This window comes from Protopterus annectens, chromosome 2.part0, assembly GCF_019279795.1.
Source record: "Protopterus annectens isolate FY-2018-M chromosome 2.part0, PAN1.0, whole genome shotgun sequence".
NCBI lineage: Eukaryota > Metazoa > Chordata > Ceratodontiformes > Protopteridae > Protopterus > Protopterus annectens.
In genome coordinates, this window is record NC_056728.1 from 971,824,915 (window position 1) to 971,852,130 (window position 27,216).

General features: G+C 44.2%; 1 protein-coding gene across 1 annotated transcript in view; it reads right to left on the reverse strand.

The window, feature by feature from the left end:
- The window catches only part of LOC122792799 (extracellular matrix organizing protein FRAS1-like), a 4,352,848-nt gene that overhangs the window by 3,385,081 nt on the left and 940,551 nt on the right, over positions 1-27,216 (reverse strand). The gene's annotated exons all lie outside the window — the stretch shown is intronic.

Sequence of the window (27,216 nt, forward strand, 5' to 3'; positions counted from 1 at the left end):
CAGTCGTCCAGGTACGGGTAAATTTGTATACCCTGGAGCCTGCAATGAGCAATTACTGAAGCCAGGCATTTTGTAAACACTCTGGGCAGTAGATAAGCCAAATGGCAATGCTGAGAATTGATAATGCTCTGGCCCTGGAAGAAATCTGAGGTATCTTCTGCAGCTGTGTCTGATAGGGACATGCAGGTATGCCTCCTTGAGGTCCAGAGTAATCAGCCACGACTCCTTGCCCAGCATGGGAAGGAGTTGCTGTAGAGTCAGCATTTTGAACTTTGGTACTATGAGAAAGGTGTTTAATGCGGACAAGTCCAGTATTGGTCTCCATTGAGTTTCTTTTCTTGGAACAAGGAACAGTCTTGAGTAAAACGCCTGTTCTTGTTCTTGTTGTGGAACTCTTTCTATTGCTTTCATTCGAGTTAGCAGAGTGATTTGCTTGATAGCCTCTGCCCTTTGATGTTGTGGTAGATTTGGCATGCCTTGTTTTCTTGGTAAGGTATGAAAATGAAACCTGTACCCTCGGTCTATAATGTCCAAAATCCATTTGTCCTTTGTCAGTCTGTGCCAGTTTTCTGCAAACAGAGATAATTTCCCCAAGGGAGCTTCTAGTTGTTCCCTGGTATGTAGTAGAGGAAAGTCATTGAGATTGTGGTTGTTGGGCAGGAGAAACCCTCGTCACCTCTTTGGTTTCCTGGCTGCCATTGACGCCCCTGTAAGGGCCTCTGTATTGGCCTCTTCCTCGCCACGGCTGTTCTTACCCCTTTGAAACTTTTCTGGATTAGGAAAGGACCAGTTTTTTGAAGGCCAATTCCTACTGAATCTGGGGGGTTGAACCTGGAGGAAATCCTTTACAGTTTGAACTGATTTTGCTTTTTCTTCGATGGTCTTTAACACATCCTTAGCATTTGTACCAAAAAGCTTGTTCTTTTCCAAAGGTGCATCCAGAAGTTTTGCTTTTACATGATCTGGTAGAGGTTGATCTCTTAACCAAGCATGTCTACGCATCACTGCCCCTGTCATAGCTGCCCTACATGAAGCTTCCAGTGTATCATATCCACACTGCAGGAAGTGATTGCTTACTTGCTGAGTGTTATGTACAGCTTCCTGCAAAGTCTTCCTGTCTAAAGGATCAGGAGAAGCTAATGTTTTTTGTAAATCTTCTAAGAGGGGAATGAGTTTCTGGGACCCTGTAATACCTGTCTGGCTTGGCTGGAGCAGGAGGGAGAGAATCAGGGGTAGCACTAGAATCAGAATACAAATCATCCAGAACATCAAGTACAGGAGGAATAGCTAAGGGCCTGTGCTGAGGCTTCTTAAGGAAAGTCCTAAGGCGTTTCCTGGAATCAGAATATTCCTGGCCCTGCCACTTGAAATGTTCCCTCATGGTGTGCAGAACTTCCCCAAAAGAAATATCCTCAGGAGGGGAGGCCGAAGGGATGGAATCTTCTGCATCCGAGTCCTCATAGGTCTGGAAGAGCTCTTCCTGGCTATCAGAGTGGACAGAGCCCTCAGAGTCTTCATCTGAAGGAGTGGGGTCAGAGGGTTCAACCCGGGGCCTTTTATCAGGAGGAGGCTGGGATGCTCTCTCAGGATGGGCCTGTGAACCTCTAATCATGGAAATTAAATCAGCAGCCATGGACATAATTTGTGCCTCCGGAGTCGGCTGAGGTAAGGATTTAGAAGTAATATGCTTTGTTTTGCTGGCTGTCTTAGCCCTAGTGTAGGCCTTAATAGACATGGCCATAGGAGGCCTGGCAGCTCCACGTGCAGGAGTGACCTTGTCTACAGCAATGGTCTCGGGCATTTCCTCGGTTTCGGTATCCGGAGGAAAATCTATAACTGGCGTCGGTGTAATATCTGGAATCGGAGTCGTTGGTAATGCGGTGTCTTCGGTTCGGAGCGGTGGAGAGACCGTCTCAGAGGGAACCGGAGCACTCGCGCTAGGTTTTGGCGTGGAGTTGGTGGTAGACGCGGGCCGAGGATGTTGGTCCCGGTCTTTTCGCTTTTTGGGAGTTTGCGATGTCGGAAGATCCGACGGCATGGTGTAAGCAAATTTATCGCCGAAAAAATCTTCAGCGAACTCTGCCCGGCGCCTGAGAGTGCGCTTGTTGAAGCGAGCACAGGCTACACAGGCCGAGACGTCGTGGTCTGGGCCCAGGCAAGGGAGGCAGTAAGAGTGGAAATCCTTATGAGGTATTTGTTTACCACAAAAAGACAATTGTTAACTTTTTCAGTAATTTCTGACATCGGCTGAGGCAAGAAAAGGTCCCCAACGGGGTACTTAGCTTTTTTGATGACTTCGGTATCATAGAATACAGGAGCTGACCGACCGGCACTTGCGAACTGCTTCTGCTTCGGGCACTGCGCGGCAAGAAAGACTGAAGAAAATGGCGTCGGCTGATGCTTATATACTCCAGCCGCTCTGACGTCGGAGAGAAATGCGACATCAGCCGACGTCGGACCCAGACTTTGGAATCCGGCCGACCGAGGGCTGCCTGAGGCAGGACAACCCACATGTTATGACTGCAGTTGCATTCTTGAAGGACATCTGGTTCCCCCTCGACATAGATGGTAGTCGTTGTCTTGTTGAGCTCTGAGGACCTGCCGGTTGCTGGCTGTGTAACAGCTTCCTCAAGGGACTTCAAAGAAGTCGACGGATCCACTGAGCACACCACAACTCCAAGATTGGCAGTTGGCGGGACGTTGGGAAGCGAAGCGGCAGACGAGGAAGGCCTAGGAATCTTGGCCTTCTTGCGCAGAGGTTTGGGTGCGGTTTGCGATGCGGGATCCATTCTAAGAGCTTACCGTTTAAGGTGCTGGTTTTCTAGGTAGAGGTTTAAAGTGGCCAGGGGGCTGCGTAAGGTTTTCGGCACAAATAATTGACAAATTGCACAAGAGGAGTGATCGTGTTCCCGGCCTAAGCATAAAAAACACCTATCATGGGCATCTTTATGGGGTATCGGACGCCTGCACTGGCACTTTCTCTTTTTACCCGACATCAGCTAAAGGCTACAACAACCAAGCCTAAGCAATAACAATCGACAAAACAAGAAAAAACAGAAACCCAACAGGTTACTTAGCTTTATTGATGCGATGTCTGTGAAGGAGCGATCGTATGATGCGTAGGTCATCTGTGGATGAAAAGTTCGGAGGATTGCGCGTGCAGATGTCACATATAAGGCCCCTGGTTTAAGGCCTTACGTCTGACGTCCCATGCACGCTGCAACAGCCAAGCTGAAGCTTTTGTACAGGAGCTGACGTATGACTCACCTGAGGGCAGGGAATCCCACAACTAGAATACTGCAACATAGGAATAGAAGGACATAATATCTTCCTATTAGGAGGGTAAAACTTCAATATTTGAAGATATACATAGTTGTGTGCATTATTAAGTTAATAAGGTTTACGGGGGATTGGGGTGTGTGTGTCTTCATTGTTTGAGAGTTTTCAATAAAAAGCAAGCTATGTACTTACCATAACGTTCCATGTGAGTTGTTCATCTCACCTTCATTCTTACAGATGGGTTCGGAGCCAATACTCGGCTCTGAGTCAGCCTACTAGAAACCTCGAGGCCAAGCCCTAACCCATGATGCACCTAGAGTTACCTCAGATCTTGTTTGCTGCGTATAATAATACCATATGTCATTCTAAAACTCTGTAAGAGAAAGCTGTAGAAGGACTGAGCAACCAGGGAGAATCCAGCATCTCGGTCTTCGAAAAACCCTGGAGGGGGTAGGAGGGTGGGAAGTAAGAACGTTGTGGAACATTATGGTAAGTACATAACTTGTTTATGTGAAGTTGTTCAATCTCGCCGTTCATTCTTACAGATGGATAGCATCCCAAGCACCATCTATCTCGGGTGGTTCATGGGAGTATGTTTTTCAAGACAGTAGACTCAAAGGATCATCTTTGTAATGAGTGATAAAGGTATGAGGTCTTGACCAACTGGCTGCTGCACAAATTTTTTCTATGGGAAGTCTAGCAGAAAAAGCAGAGGATGTAGACACTGCTCTGGTAGAATGAGCCTCATTTTTTTGTTGTAAGGGCATATTAGCAGCTGAATAAGCAAATGTGATGCAATCGGAGAACCACTTAGACAGAGTTGTTTTGGCCATTGGCATACCTTTTCTGGAATCTGAAAAGGAAATGAAAAGCTGTTCTGATTTTCTAAACTCTTTTGTCCTATGCAAGTAAAATCTGAGCTGTCTATGAACATCAAGCTTGTGCAGCATATATTCTAACTTGCTAGAGTGATTGGGGAAGAATACTGGCAAATCAATAATTTGATTAAGGTTAGCTTCAGTACAGACTTTAGGCAAAAAGGAGGGATTACTTCGTACTGAGACTCTGTCAGCATGGAAAATCAAATAAGGAGGCTTAATGGACAAGGCCTGAAGCTCTGACACTCTTCAGGCAGAAGTGATAGCTACTAAAAAGATAGTATTCCATGACAAATACTTCAAATCACATGACAAAGCTGATTCAAATGGAGGGAGAATAATGCAAGAAAGCATAAAATTTAGATTCCATGAGGTATACAGAGATTTCAAAGGTGGTCTCAGATGAAAGGTCCGTTTGAGAAAGGCTTTGGATAGTTTGTGTGACATTATGTTCAATCCTTCAAATCCAAGGTGAAAATTAGAGATAGCAGCAAGGTGAACCGAACTGTTGCTGCTGCAGCTCCTTTGTTGAAAATCATGGTCAAAAACTGTAGTAGAGAGGCCATAGGGGCTAGGTAGGGATCAATGTTGTTTTGAGAGGCCCATATACAACATTTTTTTTCCATTTGCTAAGGTATAGCTTCCTCGTAGAGGATTTATGAGAGGATATTAGAATTTGCTGCGTCCCATTAAAAAGGTTATGGAACCTGGCTATGATGGGAAATGGAGCAGCCAAGCTGTCAGCTTTAGATACTGAAGAGAAGGATGAACTTCCCCCGACAAGTGTGTCAGAAGATATGGAACTGGGTCCAGAATCCAGGGGTCCTCCAACAGAAGGAATGGGAACCAAATCTGACGAGGCCAATGAGGGTTAAATTAGAATACTGGTCCTTCCCAGGGCTTTTGCTTTCTGTAGTAGTTTGGGTATCAATGGAATTGGTGGGAATGCATAGAGGAGACCCAGAGGCCAATCATGTAAGAGTGTGTCCCTTGGGGCTTCTCCTGGAGGAGGAATCAGGGCAAAGTAGCTTCTGCATTTCGTGTTCATGTGGTTGGCGAAAAGGTCGCAGCAAGGCTGACCCCACCTGAGGAATATCATGTCCGCTATTTCTTGCTCGAGGGATCATTTGTGAGGCAACAAAATTGCCCTGCTCAGCTTGTCTGTTATCACACTGGATTTCCCTGGGATGTGCGTTGCTAACAGAAAGTGCTGGGTGGATGTAGCCCATTGCCACACTCTTAGGGCCTCGCAACAAAGGGGGTAGGACCTGGTTCCTCCTTGTTTGTTCAAGTACCAGACCACTGACGTGTTGTCTGTCTGAACTGCAATTGTACCCAGAGGAAGAGAGTCCTGGAAGTACTTCAATGTTAAAAGTACTGCTCTCATCTCTAGGACATTGATATGCAGACATGTCTCCTGATCGGTCCATGTGCCTTGGGCTGTTCTTCCCTGAAAATGCCACCCCCCTCCCCACCCTATCAGGGAAGCATCCGTGGTCACTGTGGCCGTTGGTGGGGGTAGAACAAAAGGATGACCTATCGTGACATGAAGAGAGGTCAACCACCACTGAAGAGCCTTTTTGCATGTGTTCATGATCATTACAAGATGAGACATTGGAAGCTCTTGGTAAGACCATTGAGTGAACAACAGCCATTGCAGAATCCTCATGTGCATGCGACCCAAGGGTAGGGCTAATATTGCGGCTGCCATCATGCCTAACAATTTTAGAACTTCTGATGCTGGAGCCTTGTTTTTGGATATGATATTGTAGACCTGCTGACGGATAAAGACTCTCTCTGCTGGAAGTCTCAAAGTTGTGGTGGTGGTGTCCAATTCTGCTCCAATAAAAACGGTATGTTGTGATGGCAACAAGGCAGATTTTCCTGAATTTATTGTAATGTCCAGATGACTGCAGAGTGAATGAGTGGTGTCCCTGGCTTGTATGAGTTGATGCCTGGTGGTGACGGTGAGGAGCCAATCGTCTAGGTACGGAAACACCTGGAATCCTAAACGTCTCAGGTGAGCCGTGACCACTGCAATACATTTGGTGAACACTCTGCGTGCTGTAGTGAGACCAAAGAGCAAGGCTCAAAACTGGTAGTGATTGGCTCCCAGCCGGAAGTAAAGATGATTCCTGGATGGTCTGGCCATTTTTATGTGGTAGTATGCATCCTGAAGATCTAACGAGCACATCTAATTGTCTTTCCCTAAAAAGGGAAGTAGCGACTGAAGCGTAACCATCCAGAACTTCTCTTTCTTGACAGATCTGTTTACTCTGCTGAGGTCCAAATAGGTCTCCAGTCCCCTGTCTTTTTTTGGAATCTTGAGTAAGTTCTATCTATTGATCCTATCTGGTCTGCTGGGACTGGTTGGATGACTCTTTGTTAGCAACGATCGGACCTCTATTGTTTGTTGCCTGTTCCCTTTAACTGGGTGGAACAGCCAGGATTTTTCTTGTCAGTGGAGGAGGTGTATGTAGAAAAGCCAAAAAACAAATAAATCCAATGAATGGCAGAGGAAACTGAACGAACACAGTTCACAATTCAAGGCAAAATAGCGTACAAAAACTTTAATGACCGCTTTCATCACACGACTTCATCAGAATACACTCCATTAAAAAAAATCAGTACCTTAAATACATGATTAAATTGCCAATCAGTACAAGTGGAACCAATTAAATAATACCAAATTTAAAATTTAAAAACACAGTGTTTAAATTTCAAAGAAAAAAGACAAATCACTATGTTTATTAATGGCTAACTTACGATATTTTAAAAAACACTTGACATTAATAGTCTCATTTAAACCAGGGGTTTTATCAGAATTTAATCTGATCTGCCAAAGTGTCTCCCTTTGCTCTAAGTAATTTTTTAAAATCCCCTGCTCTCTTGTCCGGTTTGCAAACCTCTAAAACGGAAAAAACAAATTTCTTAAAAAAGGGACAAGCAGCAGAATGCTTATATAATGCATTATTTTCATCTTTGCATCTAATGCTGTATTTTAAATTTGGTATTATTTAATTGGTTCCACTTGTACTGATTGGCAATTTAATCATGTATTTAAGGTGCTGATTTTTTTAATGGAGTGTATTCTGATGGAAGTCGTGTGATGAAAGCTGTCATTAAAGTTTTTGTACGCTATTTTGCCTTGAATTGTAAACTGTGTTCGTTCAGTTTCCTCTGCCATTCATTGGATTTAGTGGATGAGGTGTGGTGAAAGGAATGAAATATCCTCTGGAAATGATACTTTGTACCCAGTTGTCATTTGTTATTTTGAGCCGGGCATCCAGAGTAAGACAGTCGGGCCTCCTTTCAGGAGCACAGATAGGGTATCCCAAAGAACTGATCTCTGTCGCCCTGGTTTTGCGGACCCCCTCTCCTGCGAAGGCAGTGTCTTCCATTATTTCCCCCTCCTCTGCCCCTGAAGGGGGGTTCACCACGTGTGTCCTGAAAGGCTCCTTGGGCTTTATGGAACCACGTTTCCTCCCCTTTGACCATTGGGGTAGGGTCTGGCAGGGGTGGAAAAACAGACTCCAACGGCAGACAAGAGTATTTCCTTCCTGCTCACACCTGGTCTACGTTTCCTTAACTTTGGGCCCAAAAAGGGATGAGCCATCAAAAGGAGTACTGACAAAGGATGACTTAAAGGGCTCCACGAAGGAACACAAGCACATCCAGGAGTGTCTCCTAAGAGCAATACCTGTACTCACTGCACTACTCGTTCCATCAGCTGCATATGAAATGAGGCGCATGGATGAGACGAGTTTACTATGGAATTGAGGGTAGCAAGCTGGGAGGCAACTTTACCTGAAGCTCCCACAGCTACTATACCCTGAAGAGCATCTCTACGATCTCTTTTAGGAGATCTTTGCAGTCTAGTAAAATGGGTTAGATAGCTGAGCGAACGCAGTGCAAGTGTCACTGAACTGCAAGTCCGCTTTCTATATCTATCCATGATCCTAGAATCTCTGTTAGGAGGATGTTTCTGAAATTTCCTTTTTGGTGGCTGCCGCCACCACCATGGCAACAAATGGCACACCCTTAGTAAGAAAAGATTTGCCCTGGGGAACAGAAATAAAATTTATTAGGCTTCCTGGGGACAGGCTCCATGGTGTCCGGAGACACTCACACCCTTTGTGAGACCAGCTGCATAAGCTCATCGAAGGGCAGAGACACCCAAGAGGTAGAGGGCTGAGACCCGAACGTCTTCAGGAGAAAGTACAGTTTTGTACCTACTATAAATGCAGATGTTCGAGTGCTAATACAGCTGCAGTAATCACATATGGGTTCTCTGCTGTCAAGCGGTCCCTCGGTCGGCCGAATTCCAAAGTCTTGGTCCGGCGTCGGTTGTCGCTTTCTTTCCTGACGTCAGTGCGACAGGGGTATATAAAACACAGCCGACGCCATATTCTTCAGTCTTTTCTTGCCCCAGATGTCAGGTGCCCCCAGAAGGAAGGCAATACATAAATTACATATAAAAATATATTCAAGCAATGCAATGTAATCAAAAAACAGTAGTTGCAAGCAAATGCACCATAGGAGGATAACCCAAATTAGGTTGTAAGAGGAGGTGTTAGCCACTAGTCCTTTACCAAGAGGGGAAGGAGGGAGGGAAACCTCTACTGCAGCTGTATTAGCACTCTAACATCTACATTTATGGTAGGTACAAAACTGTACTATGTTCATCGTGCATACAGCTGCAGTAATCACATATGGGTAGAATCCCAAAGCTACGCACAGGGTGGTAGGCACTAGGTGGAACTGGGATGAGCCAGAATGCCCTGCAATACAGCAGTGGCAAAGCCTGCTCTAGTTTTGGAATATAAAGGCAGGTGGTAGTGTTTTGTGAAGGTATGCACAGAACTCCAAGTGGCTGCCTCCAAAATATCTTTGGTAGGAACTCCTCTGAGGAAGGCTGTAGAGGTAGCTGTGGCCCTGGTGGAGTGGGATCTGATGCCTGTAGGGACAGATTTCCCATGATAGGAGTAACAAAATCGTATGCAGTGGCCTATCCATTTTGAAAGTGTCTGTTTGGTAACAGGCTTCCCTTGAGCTCCTACAGCATAGGACACAAAAAGCTGTTCTGATTTCCTGAAAGGCTTTGTTCAGTCCAAATAATAACGTAGCTGCCTATGGATGTCTAAGGAATGTAGCAGCCTTTCCCCTTTGTTTTGAGGATTGGTGTAAAAGGTAGGTAAGTGTATGGCTTGACTCAAAGCTACCCTGGATACCACTTTAGGCATAAATGACGGATTGGTTCGAAGGGAAACCCTGTCCTGATGGAAGATGAGAAAGGGCTGCACAGCCATGAGGGCTTGTAGCTCCGAAACCCTACGAGCTGAGGTAATGGCCAGAAGGAAAGCTGTTTTCCAGGACAAATATTGCAAATCTGTTGAGGCAGCTGGTTCAAAGGGAGGCAATGTTAATTTTTCTAGAATGTAATTTAGATCCCAGGCTGGCACTGATTGTTTCCTTGGTGGTCTTATATTCTTAGCCCCTCTGAGGAACTGTCTTAAAAGTGGGTGAGAGAATAACGGTGGATCCGTGTTGAATTCTGCAGAAATGGCTGAGGCATGGATTTTTATGGAGGAAAATGAAAGTCCACTGTTCAGCAGCTCAGCTAGATACTGTAATACCTGAGGCAAATTTAGTTTTCTAGGATCCTGGCCTTTTTTCTCATTCCGGGAGCAAAACCGTTTCCATTTTGCGGAGTAGGCCTTTCTAGTTGCTGGCCTTCTGGCCTCCAGAATGATGTCCTGCACCTCTTTGGGGAGTAGGATCTGTTGTGGTGTTAAGGAATTTTCCATGCAGCGAGATTGAGTGTTTTCAGCTGACTGTGAAGAGTTTTGTAGCTGTGCTGAGTCAGCAGAAGAGGCATTAGAGGTAGAAGCCAGGGAGGAGTATGTGTTAGGCTCCTCAGGAGTGGGTACCAGTGCTGTCTTGGCCAGTCTGGAGCAATCAGTATCATCTTCGGTCAGTCTGCTCTTGCTTTCAAGAGCACCTTGGGCAGAAGAGGCAGAGGTGGGAAAGCATACACTGTCCATGCTGTCCAACTGAATGAAAGGGTGTCCACTCTCCAGGCCTTTGGATGGAAGGTCCTTGAGCAAAACTTTTCCAATTGATGATTCCTGTGGGAGGTGAAGAGATCTATGGGTTAGGGACATACACCCTAACCCTGGTCCTGCCAATATTCTCCAAAACTCATCCCTTTCCAAGGACCACTTAGCCTATCCCTTAATGGCTCGCCCTACAAATTCCCTTTTCCCCTGCCATCTGAACATTAGAAGTATTAACAATAAGGTACATGAACTTCATGCAGTCATGGCTGACCTCTCCCCTGATATCTTGTGCCTAACTGAAACTTGGTTAAAACCGACCACATTGGACAATGAAATACTTATCCCTGGGTATAACATACATAGGAGAGACCAAATCTCTAGAAAAGGAGGTGGGGTAGCCATTTTCTATAAATTTGACCTAATTGTCTCTATCGATGTCACTCAACCACCTCAGATTAACAATGCGGAGATCCTTATTTCCAGGCTACAGATCAACATAACTAAATTTATCTACATAATCTGTGTGTATATTCCCCCAGGTAAGAACATAGATACTCTTGAAGCTACCCTGCACTGGCTATCGAGTCACTTCCCTCAAGAAACCATAGTTCTTGGGGACTTTAATATAGACTGGACTTCCTGCTCCTCTCAAGCCCCTTCCATTCAAATAAACCTATACTCCTTCACTCAAATGATTAACTCTCCTACCAGGATAGACAAATCTAACCAAAAAGAGAGTATACTGGATTGGATGCTTATTAATAGTGATCCCAACCAATATACTTCTGGCACCCTCCCAGATAGCCTTAATGATCACCATCTCACTTACATAATTAAGCACAAAATTACTATCCCAAAGAACTCCACACTAAGATCTATCAGAAATAAAAAAAAATTCGACCCCACCAAATTTCAACTAGAACTAAATTCCTGTAACTGGACAATACTCAAATATCTACTATTAGATGAAGCAGTTCAGTATTTCAACACAAAATTCCTAGAGATTCTTAACTATCATGCCCCATTCGCTCAAAAATAACTAAGTCAGGGGATGTCCCCTGGCTCTCTAAAGAAACCAGGCAGAAAATGCATCTCAGAAATAAGGCATGGTCTGTTTGGCGTACCACTAAAATTCCTCTTGATCTTACTACCTATAGACAACTTAGGAATGAAACCAAAAGACTAATTATACTTGATAAAAGGCAATACTATTGGAAACTGCAAACTGAACATCAAAACTGTCCACAAAAATTCTGGGCCGGGTTAAATAATCTTCTTCACCCTGGTCGCTCTACCACCCCTGTCCCTGCCACACTCATAGACAAACCATCGAACTTTGTCTCTAATAGCTTTAATTGCTTCTTCACGGAGACAATTCAAACCCTCTCCAATCAACTGCCACGTAACTCTCATATCCCTGATACTCCCACCAATAAAAATACTCCCCCATTTACCTTTCAGCCTGTAGCAACTTCATTCATTTGTAAATTAATCAAAAAATTTAAACCCACCACTCTGTCAGCTGATCAACTTCCAGCTGAATATCTACAAAAAGCAGCTGAAGCGATCGCCTTCCCAGTGTCAATACTCATTAATCGCACCCTTACAGAGGCCAAAATCCCTGACATCTGGAAGGTATCCTATGTAATTCCTCTCCATAAAGGAGGCACTTCCACAGACCTCTCCAATTACAGGCCCATCTCTATACTCTCCCCCCTATCTAAAATAATGGAAAAATGTGTGCAAAAACAGGTTATGGAACACCTACTTGCCAATCACCTACTGGCCGACACTCAGCATGGTTTCAGACCTCTCCATAGTACCACCTCTGCCCTTCTTGCCTTCTCCAATACCATCAACACCCATCGCAATAACAATATTATCTCCTCAGCAGTATTCTTGGATCTATCCAAAGCCTTTGATATGGTGGACCACAAACTACTAATTGATACTCTACACTCATTTGGTCTAGATACTACTTCTATTCAATGGTTTAGTTCCTATCTAAATGGTAGAAAACAAGCAGTACAATGGCAGAATAAACTATCTAACTTACTTCCCAATACTCTGGGAGTCCCTCAAGGATCAATTTTAGGACCACTACTTTCCTCGATTTTCACTAATGATCTACACACAGTTGTATCAAATGCCAGTTGCATTCAATACACTGACGATTCTACGCTGATTTGCACTGGTACAACCCCTATAGAGCTACAAATTATGACCCAAACCACTTTCAGTAAAATAGAAAACTGGCTCTCTAGTCGTCGCCTGATACTTAATCCAAAAAAGACTAAAATGTTGCTGTTCTCACCGACACAAAGGTCAAGCCCCTTTAAATTTACGATCCAAGCAAAGGACGGGACTATTATCTCTCCGGATCCCTCGACAAAATTATTAGGGGTAACTACAGACAATAACCTAAAATTCGACACTCATGTAAACTTAATGATTAAATCCATCAATAAAAAACTAGGCTCGCTATATAGAATAAATAGATTCCTGACCCCCCAAGCTAAATCTGCCATTGCCCAAACCCATCTTCTCTCCACACTCTTGTACTCATCCCCCTTACTACAGAATATTAATAAAACAGTCATGAACAAACTCACCATTTGCTATAATCATATCGCTAGGTTTGTTACCGGATTACCATACAGAACCCATCACTGCACCAATTTAACCCAGCTTAACTGGCTTGAGTTACCAAAACATATTTCGTATAACCTTCTAGTCCTTGCCCACAAAATAATTTATAACCCTGACTACCCTCCCTCACTCAAAAAACTTATCTCCCTTTGCAATAACCCACGAACATTGAGGTCATCCTGCCACCTCCTCATCCAAACTTGTAAAACTAATAACACGGCCGGAGATTCTCTTCTAACCAACTCAGTAGGGAGAATTTGGAACAAACTTCCTCCTGATATTACCTCACTCTCCTCCTTAAGTCTATTTAAGACCAAACTAAAACTACATCTACGATCAACACGTACCTGCTACTGTCTTAATCCGGGCTAGCTATCTCTCTCTACTTACATTGTTTCCCAGACTTGGGGCTTCAAGTACATCTACTGAATCATAGTTTGTATATATCAATTACTAACCTTACTTTGATTTGATTTTTGAAAACTAAACCTTACCTGTATTACTTAACCAATATTTGTTTTTTCTGTGACTTGTGTATTGTTGGTGGTTTTGTCTGGAGCTTTTCTCCCCGGGCCTCCGCTGAAAATGGACATGTATCCAGTCGGATCCTCCCGGTTAACAAATGTAAAATAAAAAATAAATAAATAAAAATGTCTGGCCTTCCCCACGCTTGGATTATCTGTGTAAACACCTGAGGATGCAACTTCCATTCGTGCGGATCTGTCATATTTCTGCTTAGACTGTCTGCCAGCGTGTTTTCCAAACCTGGCAAGTACTGTGCTTGAAGTTCGATTTGCCATTCCAGAGCCAAGTTCCAAAGTGTCATGGCTAGTCTGCACAGGGGGTATGAATGTGTTCCTCCTTGTTTGTTTATGTACCACATTACTGTGGTGTTGTCTGTTCTTATTAATAATTGTCCTGGATGCAGGAGGTCCTTGAATGCTGTCATTGCATTTATCACTGCTAGCATTTCTTTTTGGTTGATGTGAAGGTGCTTTTCCTTTTGGGACCATTTGCCCTGAATGCACCTGTCTGTCATGTGCGCCCCCCCAGGCGTAATCTGAGGCGTCTGTTGTGATGACTTGATTTGCTTGAGGCTTGCAGAATGGGAGACCTGTGTTTGTTTGACATGCTTGGGCCCACCATAGAAATTCCTTTTGCAAACATGGAATTATTGGTATTATTGTTTCCAAATTGTGGCTGTGCTGAGACCATAGGTTTTTTAGGTACCATTGAAGTTTTCTCATATGCAACTTTGCACATGGGATTAAAAGAATGCAAGATGCCATGAAGCCCAGAGCCTGCAGGATTTTCCTTGCAGTAAGCCTGGTACAATTTGCTAGCATTTTGAAGTACTGAGTTAGTTGCCCCTGTTTTTCTGGCGTAAGGTAGGCCATCTGGGTGTTTGTGTCCAAGTTGGCACCCAGGAAAGTTGTTTTCTGAGATGGTGTTAGCCTGGATTTCTCTTTGTTGATTGTGTACCCCAGAGAATTCAGTAACCGTATTGCATAAGCCAGATGTTCCAGAAGTTTGTGCTTGCTGTCCGCTTGGATCAGGTAGTCGTCCAAATAAGGGTAAATTTGTATCCCTTGAAGTCTGCAGTAGGCGATTACTGATGCCAGGCATTTCGTGAATACTCTGGGCGCAGTAGATAAGCCAAAGGGCAATGCAGAGAATTGATAGTGGATTGAACCTGCAAGAAATCTGAGGTATCTTCTGCAGCTTTGTCTGATTGGGACATGCAGGTATGCCTCCTTGAGGTCCAATGTTACCAGCCAAAACCCCTTGCCCAGCATGGGAAGAAGCTGCTGTAATGTGAGCATCTTGAATTTTGGTACGAGTAGAAATGTATTTAGGATGGATAAGTCCAAAATGGGTCTCCAGTCGGTTCCTTTCCTTGGTACCAGAAATAGTCTGGAATAAAACCTTGACCTTGTTCGTGAGTAGGTACCTCTTGAATAGCTTTCATGTCCATGAGTTTTGAAATTTGTATTTGTGCCTCTGCCCTTTGATTTTGTGGCAGGTTTGGCATGCCTCTCATTTTTGGAAGAGTGTGAAAATGAAATCTGTAGCCTCTGTTTATAATGTCCAGGATCCATTTGTCTGTTGTGATAATATGCCAATTTCTTGTAAATAATGCCAGCTTTCCTCCCAAGGGAGCTGCCAGCTGAGACTTGCTTGGCATGAAAAGGAGGAAGTAATTGGGTTTGTTTTCTGTATTATTGTGCACTGTCTTCGCCACCTCTTGGTGCTGGAGTTTGCCATTGTCTGCCTCTATATGATCCTTGAGATTGTCCTCTACCCCTTGTGCGCCTGTATCTACCTCTTTGGGGCTTGTCCGTGGCTGGAAAGGACCAGTTTTTAGAAGGCCAATTTCTGCTAAAATGAGGTGGTTGTACCTGTAGAAAAGCCTTGACAGTTTGCATAGATTTAGCTTTTTTTTCCATTTTACGTAGTATCTCCTCAGCATTAGTACCAAATAGTACATCCTTTTGTAAAGGAGCATCTAGTAGTTTAGCTTTAACATGATCAGGCAAGCTTTGTTCCCTAAGCCAAGCATGTCTACAAATGACTGATCCTGTAACAGCAGCTCTGCTTGAGGCTTCTAAGGCATCACAGCCACATTGTAAGGTGTGTTTACCCACTTGTTCTGCACTAGGCATCATATCCTGCAATTCCTTCAAATCTGGTTGTTCAGGTTGAGACATTTTATTTCTTAACTGAGATAACAGAAACTGCTAGTATTTAAGCATATGGAACTGACAATTTAAGGCCCTCATGGCTAGGGTGGCCGAGGTGTATACCTCCCCCCCCCACCTTTCTAAGGATCTAGATTCTCTTTCGGAAGGTAGTGGATTCTTGGCAGTAGAGGCGGTCATTCCCTTGGGGCCTTGAGAAATGGTTTCAGGGTCAGCATTATGGCTTTTGAAAAGAAATTGGTGAGAGTTAGGAACTCTGTAGTACCTATCAGGTTTGACTGGAGCAGGAGGCAGGGAATCCGGACTAAGACAAGCCTCCGAGTAAACATCATCAAGTATGTCCAAGACAGGAGGTATAGCCAGCGGTCTGTGTTGAGGTAACAAAAGAAATTCCCTAAGCCTTTTCTTGGAATCAGAAAAGTCTTGGCCTTCCCAATGGAAGTGCTCCCTCAAGGTGTGCAAGGTTTCCCCAACAGAGAAATCCTCTGGGGGAGATACAGAAGGAATGGACTGTTCTGCATCCGAATCTTCATAAGGGGAGTACGAGTGCTCCTCTACATCAGAATGTTCTGAGAAAATGGAGCCCTGTTCATTAGAAGGAGAATCTTCCTCCACTCTGGGTCTCTTGTCTGGAGGGGGTTGGGAACCCCTGATAAGGGTAACCAAATCCTCAGACATTTTAAGCATCTGCTTTTTAGGCATGGGGCCTGGGGATGGGCCCTGAGCAACAGGCCTCTTGGGATGCATGGCTGATTTGGACTTAGTAAAGGCCTTAATGGAAAAGGAAGATGAGGGCCTAAAGGCGTCTCGCTGAGAACCAGACCACGTGCAGTCGGTTTTGGCGTGGTGTCGGTGGAGACCGCGGACCTCACGTGTCGGTCCTTGTCCTTGCGTTTTTTGGACAAAACGGTAGTCGGAGTCTCCGACGACATTTTATAATCAAAGGCTTTACCAAAATAATGTTGGGCAAACTCCGCCCGACGCTTAATAGTGCGTTTATTGAAAGTAGCACAAAAGCGACAGCCCGAGACGTCGTGGTCTGGGCCTAAACAAGGTATGCAGAGGGAATGGAAATCCTTATGCGGTATTTGCTTCCCACAAGAAATACAATTGTTAACTTTGTCTGACATTGGTCTGAGGCAAGAAAAGTTTCCCCAACGGGGTACTTAGCTTTAAAGAAGACTTCGGTTTCCAATTTTTCGTAAATTCAGGAGCTGGCCGACCGGCACTTGCGAACTGCTTCTGCTTCAAGCACCGCGCGGCAAAAAAGACTGAAGAATATGGCGTCGGCTGTGTCTTATATACCCCTGTCGCACTGACGTCAGGAAAGAAAGCGACAACAACCGACGCCGGAACAAGACTTTGGAATTCGGCCGACCGAGGGACCGCCTGACGGCAGAGAACCCATATGTGATTACTGCAGCTGTATGCACGATGAACATCTGACTGAACTGACTCGTCTTCAGTAGGGTTGGTGGACTGCCAGTCACCCCTCTGCCTAAGGATTTCTAATATCTCAGTAAATTAGATATCCTCACAGGGGGACCGTGGGGACCCTTCTGATTCATCCAATTCGGTATCGGTTGCGAGAGACTCCTGCGGGGAGTCTAAATGCTTCCTCTTACAGATTCTCTTCCTGGGAACCTCATCAGTGGGGGCTTCTGGTGAGGTCTCAGAAGAGCAGGGACCACCCAATGGGACTTCCTGAGGCTCTGGGTCTCTACACTTAGCAAGGATGTGTGAAGCAGAAGCAAACACAGGCGCTTTTGAGGAGGAGGTAGCCAGATCTGAAGTCGAAGATGTCTTAGGAGACATAACTCTCCTCATGGCTTTGAAGGCACCTCTGCTCCAATGAGGAGGGACTGAGAGATCGAGGAAACCATCAATACCCCTGGCACTGGGACAGTGGGCTCAGAGTCCGAGGTAGGAGCTGAGCTCATCCTAGCCAAAGCCCCGAGAGGCAAAGTCGAAACCGACAAGTCAGTCCGACTATCCTCCCTGGACGCGACCAGAGAGGGTCGGCTCCTAGATTCCTTGATCGGTGCCGAGGACGTCAGAGTAAATGGAGCCAAGGACACTAGAGCAGGCGTCGTCTCCGAAGGCTCAACGATCATCAAGTCTGACTCCTCTGGCTCTGAAGGACTGGTACGGTTCGGAGGAGGAAGAGTAGTAGATGGTAAAAGGGTCTTTGGTTCTGAAGCGTTTGGGTCAGAGCCAATAAAAATTTAGCAAAGGCCGGTGCCTGTAAAAGCTTCTGCACCACATGATCCACATCCAAATTGGAAAGGCTTATCGAAGACAGAGATGAGTGGATTGAAGGAGGTACAGATTGCAGGAGTGGAGACTTAGGCACTTCGGATATCGGTTTCAGAGCTGGAGACCAGCTCTGAAAGGACAAGATGGTCAGCTCCGAGGTCTGTGGAACCGATGTCGAAGGTTTTTTAGATTTCTTTACCTCAGAAGAAGTAGAAGCCTTAGAAGACTTTGAGGATTTTGCTAGACCCATCCTGGTCGCTCAAAGCTTCTTGAAAGGAAGGTTTAACTAAACCCATCAATTAACTTTCTCTTTCTCTCCTGGAAAACCCTAGAAGAGAAAGAATGACAACTGCAGCAGCTTTCCTGGAGATGCAATGCTCCCAAACAGTAAACACAATTCACATGACTGTCAGTGACAGACATTTTCTGCCCACATTTAGGACATTTCTTAAATCCTGATTTTGGGTCTCTCTCTTTATCATGGTCAGCCATACTGTAACAAAAACAGTCTCAACAGGGTGCTGTAAAGAACTAGACACACTCAAATAAGAAATATCAAACAAGCCCTTTTAAATACTAAACAGCACACACACGCACGCACACACGCACACATACACATACGCACACACACACACACATACACATACAAACACACACACATACACACACACACACACACACACACAATACCATTTATCTAAACGCTAAAGACTAAATATATCAAAGCTGTGGCAGAAAAGTCACTATTCAAAGGCACACAACTACAACATAAACTGCTATAAAATATTTAACAAGGCCTAATATAAAACGAGACTAAGAGAGCTAACTACTAATAAAGAAAAAAAGCACACCAAGGGAATGAAAACTAAACAATAAGCTATAAGCTAATCTAAGTATCTAAAGATTGATATCAAAATATTTTTAATAAGTATTATAATAAATTTTCACGAAAAAGTTTTTATACTGGCCCGAGCTAAGCGAGAACCTCCGATCTATTGCAGCGGCAAACTAGATCTGAGGTAACTCTAGGTGCATCTTGGGATAGGGACTTGGCCTTGAGCTATCTGAAGACCTCGAGCTTTGTAGTAGGCCGACTCAGAGCCAAGGATCGGCTCAGAATCCATCTGTAAGAATGAAAGGTGAGAAAGAACAACTTCACATCACATCTTTTGTAAGATGTGTCATGAGCTCAGATGGATAGGACAAGAAACAACTGTATGAAAGATCAACCTGCCAAACAGTGTACCTATGTAACACAAAAGCTTGAACTAGGCATTTAACAAAAAAGCTGTTATACATAAAAGGTGGGAATAATAACTTTTTAATACAATGATGCTTTCTGAGACATTTTTAAATGTCAATGTTCTCAAAGATAAATACAAAAATTAGAGTAGTAATGTGTATTAAAAAATGTAGAGTGCAAATAGATATCCTACAGGAGACGCACTTGGAAAGAAATGAACATGTAAATTTAATAAAGAAAGGTTTTCAGGGTGGTTATTCAGTGGAATATCTGGGACAAAGCAAAAGACGAGAACTTATTAATTACAAGAGGAGCTTCAATATTGACAGAAGATAAAAAAAAAACATGGTAATGGTAGATTTGTAATACTGAGGGGCTACTAGCAAGGGAGGAGGGTTAAACTGGCATGTATTTATATTCCACCTAAACAAACGTTTCCACAATGCAGCTTAAGAAAATTTTGGGAGAAATAATCAGCTTTCAGCAAGGAATATTACTTACAGATGGGGACTGGAATTTGATTTACAACAGTAAAGATGTGTATGTGGACCCAGATGGGAAAATATAACAGAGGAGGGTAGATTTTTGAAGAAATTTATGAAAATATTTAGCATGGAAGATGTGAATTCTTATATGAATATTTAGCATGGAAGATGTGAATTTAGTACTAGGAGTTCAGAATGAATTTGCATATTATTCTCCAAGATACAAAAAATGGGCCAGGCTAAACAAGTTTACATTTCACAGGAACATGTGCATTTAATTGAACGTCTTGATATGCACCCAAATACCATTTCAGATCATGCGCCGATAATAACTAAAATAAAAACACAGGGTAATGAAATAAAAATGAGACAAGGGGGCTTTCCCACCTATATGTTGAAAACAGAGGAATTTAAGGAATGGGTAGTGGAAATTATTCTGGAGCTATTACAGAAGATTTTTTCTGAAACTATAGCTACAGAGTAGGATAAAATTAAAGTGGAGTTTAACAATAGGGTGCAAATAAAAGAAAGGGAAATATGATTAAGAAGTTAAAAGAATTCTTTAGAAGGACTGAAAAATGTTAAAGTAGCGCAAAATAGAGGAAATATCATAGAACAAGAGGAGGATCAACTGCAGAATGATAAACAGAAAATAAGGGATCACCTCAATAATATGCATGAGTTTAGAAAGATTGCTGTAGTACAATGACTCAGGCAACAAAGAAGAAAGGTTGTTGCCAAGCTTATGGAGCCTATAACAAAGAAGATACAACAGATCCTGTAGAAGTCTTAGGAATATTTCAGAAATTCCATAAAAGTACATATAAAGCAGAGAAATATGAAAATCAAGAAAATGTACAAATGAAAATGTTTACAAAATAATCAAATATACCACGGTTAGAGGCAGATGAGGCTCAATTACTAACAGTTATAACAGGAGGAGATGACACAAAAATGGTGATATATAATATAAAGGGAAGTCTCCAAGAATAGATGGTATTCATGTAGAAGTTTGGGAGCTAGAAAGGAAAAATCTGATAAATACCTAAATTGGGAAAAGATCCATCAGATCCAGGTTCATACTGGCCCCATTTCAATACTAAACCATGAAAACTAAGTGTTTGTCTATAATGGCTAAAAGAATGGAAAAAGTGATGCCAAAATTGATAGATATGGATCAATGTCTTTTTGTGGAGGGGAGGCAAACATTTGAAAAAGTACAGTTTTGTACCTACCATAAATGTAGATGTCCGATAGGTATGCATCTGCAGTCATCACATATGGGTTGTCCTGCCTCAGGCAGCCCTTCGGTCGGCCGGATTCCAAAGTCTGGGTCCGGCGTCGGCTGATGTCGCCCATTCCCCGACGTCAGAGCGCCTGGGGTATAAAAGCGTCAGCCGACACCATCTTCCTCAGTGTTTCTTGCCCCAGATGCCAGGTGCCCTCAAAGGAAGGCTAAATTTGGAGAAATACAATAAATTCCAAACATGCACAGAAATATATATGTATATAAATATATATATCTATATATAAAACAAATACACCATAATAGATAACCCCAGCTAGCTATGAGAGGGAAAAATACCCAATAAATACCAAAGAGGGGAAGGAGGGAGGGTAAACCTGACTGCAGATGCATACCTATCGGACATCTATATTTATGGTAGGTACAAAACTGTATTATGTCCTTCAAGGATGCATCTGCAGTCATCACATATGGGTAGAATACCATAGCCAATCTGGGGGTGGAGGATCTATGTAAAGGATGGTGTAGCTAAAATGCCCTGCAGGACTGCCATAGCAAAGCCTGCTCTGGATCTGGAATATAAAGGTAAATTGTAATGCTTGGAAAATGTATGCACGGAGCTCCATGTAGCAGCTTCTAAAATGTCCTTGGTAGCCACCCGTCTTAAGAAGGCTGTGGAGGTGGCTGTGGCTCTGGTGGAATGAGGTCTAATGTTAGCTGGCACAGTTTTTCCATGAAAGGAATAACAAAAACGAATGCAATTCCCTATCCATTTTGAAATTGTCTGTTTGGAAATTGCTTTTCCTTGTGCACCAGCAGCATATGCTACCAACAGCTGGTCAGTTTTTCTGCAGCTTTTAGTTCTGTCCAAGTAGTAGCGCAACTGTCTGTGTATGTCCAGGGTATGCAGAAGTTTCTCCCCTTTGTTTTGTGGATTTGGAAAGAAGGTAGGCAGGTGAATAGCTTGGTTTAATGAGACCCTGGATACCACCTTTGGCATAAATGAAGGATTGGTTCTCAATGAGACTCTGTCCTGATGAAAAATAAGAAATGGCTGTACTGCCATGAGGGCCTGTAACTCAGATACTCTTCTTGCTGAGGTTATGGCCAGAAGGAAGGCGGTCTTCCAAGACAGGAACTGTAGTTCTGCAGATGCTGCTGGTTCAAAGGGAGGCAGAGTTAGTTTTTCCAACACGAAGTTAAGGTCCCAAGTAGGCACTGGAGGTTTCCTTGGAGGACTGATGTTTTTAATTCCTCTTAGAAACTGTCTTAGGAGAGGATGAGAAAAAACAGGAGGATCAGTATAGTACTCTGCTGAAATTGCTGAAGCATGAATTTTAATGGAAGAGTAAGACAGGTCATTGTGGAGCATTTCTGCCAAGTATTCCAGGATATGTGCCATGTTCATCACTGTCGCATCTAGGCCCTTTGTGGTGCTCCAAGTGTGAAATCTTTTCCATTTTGTTGAACATGCCTTTCTTGTGGAAGGCCTGCGAGCTTCCATGATGATATCCTTCACTCTCTTGGATAGCTTATCCTGAGGAGGAGTCAAGGTATTTTCCAAGCTGTTAGTTGCAAGGTTTTCAGGTTGGAATGCAGTTTTGTAATTGTGCTGTGTCAGATGAAGTGGCCATTGAGGAAGAGGCCATGGTTTCGTGCTTGACATGCTCTTTAACAGTGGGTACCAGTGCTGTCTTGGCCAGTCCGGAGCTATCAGAATCACTTTTGGCTGCTCTGTCCTGATCTTCAGTACGACCTTGGTCATTAATGGAAGAGGTGGAGATGCATACACTGTTAGAGTTCTCCAGCTGAAAGATCGGGCGTCCACTTTCCATGCTTGTGGGTGCTATGTCCTTGAGCAGAATTTCTTCAGCTGATGATTGTGGGGGGAGGCAAAAAGATCTATGTCTGGCCTTCCCCATGACTGTGTTATCTGTAGGAAGATGTCTGGGTGCAGCATCCATTCGTGTGCATCCATGATATTTCTGCTTAAGCTGTCCGCCAGTATATTGTCTTTTCCTGGCACAAACTGGGATTGCAGGTCTATATTGAGTTTCAAAGATAGTTCCCATAGATTCATTGCCAGTCTGCAAAGAGGGTAGGAATGGGTGCCTCCTTGCTTGTTTATGTACCACATAACTGTGGTGTTGTCTGTCCTTATTAGCAGGTGGCCTTGATGCAGAAAGAGTTTGAAGGCCTCGACTGCATGTATCACTGCCAGCATTTCCTTTTGGTTTATGTGCATGCGTAGCTCCTTTTGTGACCATAGTCCTTGAATACATCTGCCGTCCATGTATGCTCCCCAACCGTGGTCTGAAGCGTCCGTTGTAATGGTTTGGCTGGCTATTGGCTTGCTGAAGGGCAGACCCCTGTTTGACTGGCTTGATTGAGCCCACCACAGAAATTCCTTTTGGAGGCATGGAATGAGTGGGATCAAAGTTTCTAAGCTGTGACTGTGCTGAGTCCATAAACTCCTTAGGTACCATTGTAGTTTCCTCATATGCAGCCTTGCTTGTGGAATCAGAAGAATGCAAGATGCCATGTATCCCAGGGCCTGCAGGATTTTCCTTGCAGTCAGCTGAGTTTGTCTTGTCAGATTCTTGAAGTAATCCGGTAGTTGTCTTTGTTTTTCTTCTGTGAGAAAAGTCATTTGGGTGGTTGTGTCTAGATCCGCACCCAGAAAAGTTATTCTTTGTGATGGAACAAGTCTTGATTTGTGAATGTTGACTGTATATCCCAAGGCCTGCAGTAGGTGAATGGCATAATTCAAATCCTTTACCAAAGTTTGCTGGCTGGCCGCTTGTATAAGGCAGTCGTCCAGATATGGGTATATTTGAATCCCCTGAAGTCTGCAGTGTGCAATTACTGATGCCAGGCATTTCGTGAATACTCTGGGCACAGTAGATAAGCCAAAGGGCAATGCTGAGAATTGAGAATGCTCTGAACCTGCAAGAAATCTGAGGTGTCTTCTGCAACTTTGTCTGATAGGGACATGCAGGTATGCCTCCTTGAGGTCTAGAGTCACCAGCCAAGACCCCTTGCCCAGCATGGGAAGGAGTTGCTGTAGAGTCAGCATTCTGAATTTTGGCACAATGAGATAAGTATTCAGTGCGGACAAGTCGAGAATAGGCCTCCATTGATTTTCTTTTCTTGGAACAAGGAATAGTCTGGAATAAAATCCTTGGCCTTGTTCTGAAAGAGGAACCTTTTCTATAGCTTTCATTTTCATTAAGTTGGAGATTTGTTTCAAAGCCTCTGCCCTTTGATTTGGTGGCAGGTCTGGCATGCCTTTTCTTTTTGGCAATGTGTGAAAATGGAACCTGTATCCTTTGTCTATTATTTGCAGTGTCCATTTGTCTCTTGTAATACTGTGCCAATTTTCTGAGAATAACGAAAGCTTTCCGCCCAAAGGTGCTTCTAATTGAGCCCTGGTTGGCGGAGTCGAAGCAAAGTCATTGAGTCTGTCCTTGTGCAGCAGTTGAAGGTCCTGCACTACCTCTCTGGTTGGGAGGCTGCCATTGGCATCCTCTGTAGGAGCCTCTAGCTTGCCCTCTACCTCTGGCACACCTGTTCTTGCCTCTCTGAAATCTTTCTGTGTCCGGAAAGGACCAATTCTTGGTAGGCCAATTTCTGCTGAATCTTGGTGGTTGGACTTGGAGAAAATCTTTGACTGTTTGTACAGATTTTGCCTTTTCCTCAAATTTCTTTAAGACCTCCTGGGCAGTGGAGCCAAATAACCTTTGCTTTTCCAGTGGAGCATCCAGAAGCTTAGCTTTAACATGGTCTGGCAGAGATTGTTCCTTCAGCCAAGCATGCCTAGGTATGACTGTATCTGTCATAGCTGACCTACATGAAGCTTCCAATGCATCATAACCACACTGTAAGAAATGGTTGCTAACCTGCTGGGAGTTATGTACCAGATCCTGAAGTGATTTGTGATCTAAGGGTTCAGGTGAAGACAGTTTCTTATGCAATTCATCTAACAAATCCTCTTGGTACTGTATCATATGAAATTGACAACTTAATGCCCTCATAGAAAGAGTAGCAGAAGTATACACTTTTTTACCCCATCTCTCTAAAGCCCTGGACTCCCTTTCAGAGGGGAGTGGATTTTTAGTTGTGGCAGCTGCAACCCCTTTAGGGCCCTGGGAAATAGTTTCTGGATCAGCAGACTGGGCCTTGTAAAGAAAAAGATGCGAGTCCGGGACCCTGTAGTATCTATCGGGTTTGACAGGGGCCGGAGGAAGAGTGTCAGGGGTTATGCTAGACTCAGAGTACACATCATCAATGACATTCAAAACAGGAGGAATAGCCAAAGGTCTATGTTGAGGTAAATGCAGAAAAGTTCTTAATCTTTTCCTGGAATCAGAGAATTCCTGGCCCTGCCATTTGAAATGCTCTCTCATAGTGTGAAGGGTCTCCCCGAAGGATAACTCTTCAGGAGGGGAGGCCAAGGGGATAGATTCCTCTGCATCAGAATCCTTGTAGGCCGAAAAAGCCTCCTCCTGGTAGTCCAAGACAGCAGAGCCATCAGAGGCCTCCTCTGAGGAGTGGGGATCAGAGGGCTCAACCCTGGGACTTTTGTCTAGAGGAGGTTGAGAGCCCCTGTCCGGATGGGGTTGAGAGCCCCTAATTAAGGAAATAAGGTCCTCTGCTAATGTTAGAATCTGTGAACTTGTAGAGGGTCCCTGAGGAGTAACCCTGGGAGGCATAGCTTTTGTATGTTTAGCAGCTTTAGCCCTGGTGAATGCCTTTATGGACATGGATGCAGGAGGCCTAGCTGCACCACGTGCTGGTGTAGTTTTGTCTAGAGGAATGGTGTCGGAAGTTTCCAAGACACCAGTTTCTGAAGGAAATTCAATAACCGACTCAGCAGGGGCCTCCGGGGCCGAGGTTGTCGGTTGAGCGGTTTCTGGGGTCAGAAGTACCAAGGACTCTGTTTCAGCCGGGACCGAGACACTCGCGGTAGGCCTGGCTGTGGTTTCAGCCGAAACTGCGGCCCACGTGTGTCGGTCCCTGTCCTTCCGTTTCTTTGTTAAATGTGAAGTCGGAGTCTCCGACGGCATATTGTATGAAAAACTAGCCCCAAAAATTCCTCTGCAAACTCCGCCCGACATCTAAGAGTGCGTCGGTTGAAGGAAGCACAGGCTGAACAGGCCGAGACGTCGTGGTCTGGGCCTAGGCAGGGGAGGCAGTAAGAGTGGAAATCCTTATGAGGTATTTGTTTCCCACAAGTTAAGCAATTATTAACTTTATCTGACATCGGCTGAGGCAAGAAAGAGTCCCCAACGGGGTACTTAGCTTTTGAAGTCTTCGGTAGCTGAATTACAGGAGCTGGCCGACCGGCACTTGCGAACTGCTTCTGCTTCGGGCACCACGCGGCAAGAAAGATCGAGGAAGATGGCGTCGGCTGATGCTTTTATACCCCAGGCGCTCTGACGTCGGGGAAAGGGCGACATCAGCCGACGCCGGACCCAGACTTTGGAATCCGGCTGACCGAAGGGCTGCCTGAGGCAGGACAACTCATATGTGATGACTGCAGATGCATCCTTGAAGGACATCATTAATAGAACACTGATGATTCAGAAGGAAGGAGAATGTAAGAAAATACCACTGTTGCTGGTGGGTCTTGATGCAGAGAAAGCATCTGACACAGGAGTGGCCTTAGGTCAACTGGTGCCCTAGGCAAAAGGGCTCCACAATGCCCCCCACCATACCACCCGGTGCCCCCATCCTGGTCTAACTACATTAAATAAATACTGGAAAAGTGCCTCTGTTAGAGCGGCGCCCTAGGCGGCCACCTAGTTGGCCTATGCCTAAGGCCGGCTATGGGACTTTATGAGCAGGCAATGGAAGCATTTGCATTCCCTGATAAACTGATAAGGTATGACGGATCAGAGGCAAAAATGAAAGTGGTTGGGTTCCTCTCTGATAATTTCAGCTTGAGCAGAGGAACCAGGCAGGGATGTCATCTTTCCCCTTTTTTTATTAGCATTATATGTAAAACCACTGGCAAAGAAAATAAGGGACTCAAATTCAAACATATAATTGGTATGGTAGTCAAGAAAAGCTGGCTCTATTTTTAGATATTATTTTATACCTGAGGGAAAAAAAAAACAGAAAAACAGTGTTGTGGAACATTTTGAGACCATTTCAAATCTTTTCAGGATATAAAACTAATAACGCTACAACAAAGGCAAACAGCTGTAAGTTATGTACCCAAATTGATTCAGCAATATATGAGTTGTGTAAAATCTTACCATAGCCATAAGCATAGTCCTCTTCATTGCTGCAGTATTCTTAACCTGAGGAATATCCCACCTGAAGGCGACCCAATGTCAGCCAGTACACAAAAGTCTTATACTACTGTAGGGTACATGGGACGTCACACATAGGCTGCTGTCGGAAATAGGCCATAAAAG